This window comes from Petromyzon marinus, chromosome 66 (genome assembly GCF_048934315.1).
Source record: "Petromyzon marinus isolate PM22_M1 ecotype Great Lakes invasive population chromosome 66, UKy_Petmar_22M1.pri1.0, whole genome shotgun sequence".
Taxonomy (NCBI): domain Eukaryota; kingdom Metazoa; phylum Chordata; class Hyperoartia; order Petromyzontiformes; family Petromyzontidae; genus Petromyzon; species Petromyzon marinus.
The window spans coordinates 3,185,870-3,191,956 of NC_133732.1; positions in this window are offsets into that span (position 1 = coordinate 3,185,870).

Genomic DNA, 6,087 nt, shown 5'->3' on the forward strand with positions numbered 1-6,087 from the left:
CATTACTCTTTGGTTCTCTTGGGTAAAGTCACGTAGGTGAGAATACAATAACAAAAAATCACGACGTTTCGGCCACAACAGAAGTGGCCCAATAGAACCAAAGAGTATGGATCCTAGCAGTCACGAAAGCTTTAAATCTAGAACCTTAATTACTCTCACACAGCTTAAAGGTCCACGGTCTGAGCTTGGCCGTGTTTCACTCCAGCGCTGTCCTCGAGACAGCCTGGGGTCCCTTCACCTGATGAAGGCCGCTTGTGTTGTGGCCGAAACGTCGTGATTTTTTTATCCTTTTATTTTTTGTTTACCTACGTGGTGACTTTACCGAATAGAAGCAAAGAGTAGAGACGGGGGTATTGTAGCTGTCCTGTTATGAGGAGGCAAGGGGCACAAAGCGTCGCACGACACCCGCTCATCCTCGCAGCCGGCGGCTTTTGGCTAAGCATCGAGCGAAGACGATCAGCGCATCGCGCGCCTTGAGATGCGCCTACTGCGGCCGTCTGGAACGCTCTTCTATCCGATATGGTGGAGGCCACCGGAGCAATGCATTTAAAATCATCGACATTGAAAACGAATTCCTTTAGAAACAGTTTTTTTTTAGTGTGCTTAGTTTGTTGCATTTCCCCACGTAGCGTGCCAAACAAGTTTCAACGTAAATGCGTAATGCACGTGTCGTGCTGATCTCCACTAAGATCACAGGATGGGCACTGGTACACCTGATACAGATCACGTGGGTAGGACTGCAACTTTAAAAATAATAAAAACTAGCAGCCCGCACGTTCTTTAAACATGACCGCTCGTCCGTCTGTCCCTCCAGCCAGCCATCCAGCCATCAAAACTTATCTTACACGCTTTTGTATTAACTCACTCTGTCTGTTGTTGTCATCGTTGTTGTCATAGTCGTTGAATCCTCAAATCTTGTAACTCAATGTTAACCCACTTCCCAATGTGGTATCGACTGCAAACAAGGTATACTTACGTCACACCGATGACAATACTAGATTCTATCATAAAAAAATATATATATATGTTTTTAAACATTATTTGTTACGTGTTATGTTTCGGATTGGGTCTAATTGTCCACGCTCACGTTGGCTGTGATTGACCACGGCCCCCTTACGTTGTGGCAAAGCTTCGGGCCCACTTTCTGGAGTCGTGAAGTTCTGCCAATACTAGTTGGTTATATTTCATAAAAGTGTGTTTAAAAAAATACATTACCTATTTAATGGTATGATAGTATGATGTGAAAGTGCTGCATAGAGAGTGGGTTCCTCGTTTAACGCGCTAGCAGTAGATGCGTTCCTGAAAAATTCCGTGTTAAGTGAAAATTATTTCCCCACAAATAATGCAACGATTAATTTTGGCGAGATATAATGTACTACTACACACACTCGGTAAGATGTATACGGTGCCACTGCGTTAGTGTATCATTTCGCGTTACCCTATCACTCACAGAGACCCATAGACTCATCACACAGAGACCCAGAGACCCATAGTCTCATCACACAGAGACCAATAGACTCATCACACAGAGACCCATAGACTCACCACACAGAGACCCATAGACTCACTACACAGAGACCCATAGACTCACCACACAGAGAACCATAGACTCACCACACAGACCCATAGACTCATCACACAGACCCATAGACTCATCACACAGAGACCCATAGACTCATCACACAGAGACCCATAGACTCATCACACAGAGACCCATAGACTCATCACACAGAGACCCATAGACTCATCACACAGAGACCCATAGACTCATCACACAGAGACCCATAGACTCATCACACAGAGACCCATAGACTCATCACACAGAGACCCATAGACTCATCACACAGCGACCCATAGACTCATCACACAGAAACTCATAGACTCATCACACAGAGACCCATAGACTCATCACACAGCGACCCATAGACTCATCACACAGAGACCCAAACTCCAAATACACAGCAGTCGTCAGGGTTGGAATTGAACCACATCCTCCTTGTTTATAGGCGAGGGTGTTAACATCTTCCAGCCACCGCGGGACACCCACAGCTACGACAACCACAGCCAAACCCGCATCCACCAGATCCACAGCTTGAGAATGAAGCACAGGCGACCTTACCAGGTTGATCCCGAGTGAACCTGGCCTTGGATGGACGTTGCCTTTATACACGGGAGAGTTGGGTGGGGTGAGTGAGGGTGGGAGGAAGGGAGAGTGGGGGGGGTGAGAAGAGGGTGGGGGTGGGGATAGGGCGCGTGGGGGGGGGGCAGGGTGGGTGGGTTGGACAGGGTGGGTGGGGGGGAGACTGGGTGGGTGGATGGGGGACTGGGTGGGTGGGTGGCAGAGGGAGATTTGCTGATGGCAGTCATTCTATCGACCGGTGAAAATGAACCAGAGGAGGTTACTGAACAAGTTAACGAAAGTGCTCAAGATAAGTTAAGTTGAGTCTGTTCTCCTATGACGCTGCGCGTTGTTTTCATACCGCGAATTGGACATATATAACGCGATGAATCTATTAGGAAGCTTTTTTTTACAACGCGAATTGTATATAGTAACTTAACGTGATCGCGTGAACAGAACTACGCCGTGTGAGTGGGAATAAGCGGTCCGTAACGGCTGCCTCATCATCGCACAAGGCATCGGGGGTGATTCGGGATGCTTCTGAACGCTTCGAGATGCTACCCATGAGCCTCACTCTTTGTTCGGCATCTCGCGTTTTATCAGACACTGTGCTTAACTCCCCTACGCTCTGTGTGATTTATTATAACGCGATTTCTCCCATTCCACCATTGGAACCTCCTTTGCCGGTAGCAAAATATGATCATTAGTTTTTTTTTTACCCTTTAATCTGGCAACAAAACTGGCACCTTTTTTTCTTTTTGACAAGGAGTCGTGTTCGCATTGACCCACAATACCCGCGGTCGGAACGTGAACAAAAAAAACACAACTCTGATAATGTATTGGCACTGTCCTTGAACTTGATTGGTCCACACCAGGAGACAGCTTTTCTTAAGATCCTAGTCTCACATGGTGTTGGACCAGATGACGCCAAAAGGCGCACAACTCAGGTAACTCCTACCACGTCATGGGATACCTGGCTTACATCAAACCCTCGCAATGCGTGAGTTTTTGCCGATTTGCGAGATCCCCTTTCCCAGAGGCGGTGAGACACGGCCGGATTTTTTGTCCGAGGGTAAATCACCGAAGCACAAATTAGGCACGGGCACGCGCGAGTGACAACCACTTTGCTTCGGCAAACCCCGTGCATTTACGGACGTCTGTAAATCTTCTAACGACTAAGATACCAAACGTGGGTGCAAGTTTGTAGTAAAGGTTAAGAACCGTTCGCCCAGGGCCCACAAGAACCTTGATCCGGCCCTGACTGCGAGACTTGACGACTAAGCGGGCAGCCCTAGGGGCGGCGTGCCGAGTCATCTTCGCCAGCACGACCGTTTCGAACGCAGTGACAACATCCTGCCGGTGGCCCGCAGGCACTGCGTAGTACAACTCGCGAACACCCGAGGCCAGCGGGTTTCACGCACAGGGAATCGGTATGCATTTTTGCAACTTGCAGCAAGTTCAGAGAATGCCACTTTGCTTGATTGTTAACCAGAACAGCTGCCGCGCTCTCTCTGGCCCCTCCCCCTCCCCTCAACCTTATTTCCTATTTAAGGCTTCTGTTCATCCCTCCAGCCCCCCCCCCCTCTCTCTCTCCTTGCTTCCCTGTCCGTCTTTCCTCCTTCCTTGCCTCTTGTGAGCTTGTATATGTATTTCTACTGACCGTGTACCTCGTATTTTTCATTCTATCTATGCTGGTATGTGCAATCCAAAGGTTGAACACGAAATTTAACACTCTTCTGAAATTCGTGGTCCGCCAGGAAGTGTCTAACTGTGTTGTTGGCCTGACTGGTTGTGCTTCACATGTTTCTTAGGTTTGTTGAATTCTCGTCTCTCATCTTCTTGTTGTATTTACCTCCATGATTTGTTCTTGACACCTGATGAAGATCGCTTGTGTTGCGACCGAAACGTCGTGATTGTTTTGTTTCAATATAATTTTATTGTATTTCTACATACGTGGCTTTACCGAAAAAAACAATGAGCAGAACACCTTCGTCACTTCACATTCTGCCCGTTGTTGGCCTCCCTGCCAAGGTATCCAGTTTCGCGTGGGACACTGTTTAAAATCCTATTGTTAACTTACAAAGTGGTGAACCATCTTAACCCCAGCCGACACCATTGACATGCCCGCACCCGTGCGTCCCCCTCGAGGTCCCTAAGATCTGGGGGGGGTGCAGATCTTCTCTCTGCATTCTCAGGTCAGAGGCTTTTTCGGTCTATGGGTGACCGAGATTGTTTCCCGTGAAGCCCCCATGCTGTGACCCTTGGGCTACACCCATTTCAAACCTTTTAAAACAGTCTGCCTCAGCAGCAGACCCACGCTTTCCCACCTGATGACAGACGCTTGCGTTGCGCCCGAAACGTCGTGATTTATTTTATTTGATACCTAAATGAACAATTTATATTTTTAATTTTTAAAAAAATTACAACAAAATGCTATTTCAAAAAAAAATCTTACAAGTTAAATATAGCTCTCAATACATGGGACATGTGTTGCGACATAGAACAGTAATGTAGGAACATAGCGCTGGCTGCTGGCGGGGAAGGGGATCTGCGGCTTGCAGCAGCCCTGACGTCAGCAGGCCACGTGATACATCAGAGGGGATATCTGGGGGAAAGTTCACAGAAGGGGCACGTGGGGGAAGTCCGGGAACCCGCTGGTAGGTTCTAGAGAGGGGGCGTGGCCGGGGCGGAGCGAGGCCACTCCCCTGGGAGCATAAAAGGGGGCCCTGAGCGAGAGCTCGGGGCTGTCGTGTGGAGTGGGATCCCCCTCGTGCTGTTGAAGATCATCGCCATCGTCGCTGTCGTCTTCCCTCGACATCGCGCCGCTAGACGGTAGTTGGCTGTCTCGGCTCAGCGCCGCCAGTGTTTGGCGGCTAGCGTTGTGTATAGGCTAGCAACCCACGTAGAGCTTGTGTATAAGCGAGCGGCAGAAGAGCGCGCAACAGCGCAGGGTGTGTATTGTTCAAAGGGTTGCTCGGTTAAATGAAAGAAGCGCCTGCGAGTCTCAGCGTCACCGAGTAAGTCACTACATTTCGATTTAAAGCTTTCGTGACTGCAAGGATTCATCTCCTTTGGTTCTTTCGGTAAAGTCACGTAGAATGAGAATAAAATAATAAGCTAAAACAATAAAATTCTCACGACGTTTCGGCCACAACACAAGTATCCATCCTCAGGTGAAGAAACAGGACTGTCCAGAAGACACTCAAGCGCTGTCTTCTGGCATCTTTCAGTTTGAACCTCTCCTCCAATCCCTTCAAACTACCCTTGCCTCCAGACCAATCACCATGGAAGCCTCCCTGCACCAATAGGTCGCCGTAACTTACTTCCCGATAGCATGTTTGGCTGTCCTTTTGCTTGGGGTGAGTGTTGTAGAACTACGGTCATTACACATGCGTTGTGCAATAGCGACTGTGGTGGGCAGACAGCGCGCACGCCGCTGAGGTCGTGTTGGCAGAGCGGAAGAACTTGGGCAATGCTCACGGAGGACCCCACCTGGAGGCCCATGGAACCCGCTAATGGATTCACGAAGGGAAGGCGCGGTCAGGGGTGCGCTGGGAGCATAAAAGGAGCCGAGAGCGGGGAGCTCGAGGCTGCCGGTTCTGGGGAATGGACTCGTCTCGTCGTCGCTAAACGTCTCCGCTAGATATTGCGCTGCAAGGCAGTAGTTGGCCATCTCAGTCAGCGCCGTCAGTGTTAGACGGCCGGTGTTGTGCACAGGCCGGGCTGAGCTACTGCGGAGAGTGTGCGGACGAGACCGTGGAAGTTGTTTAATAAAGAAGGTGCCTCCTACAAGCTCTGTCTCCGAATCAGTGACACTACGCATGTTTACAATGCAATATAGACAGTACTCAGTGTCAGATTTATTTAGTGGCATGTTACATAAACATTCTAAAAATGTATTTCAACATTTTTAATACAAACCTTTAATGACTGAAATTTGGCGATAACTAACTAAACTTTAACATAAG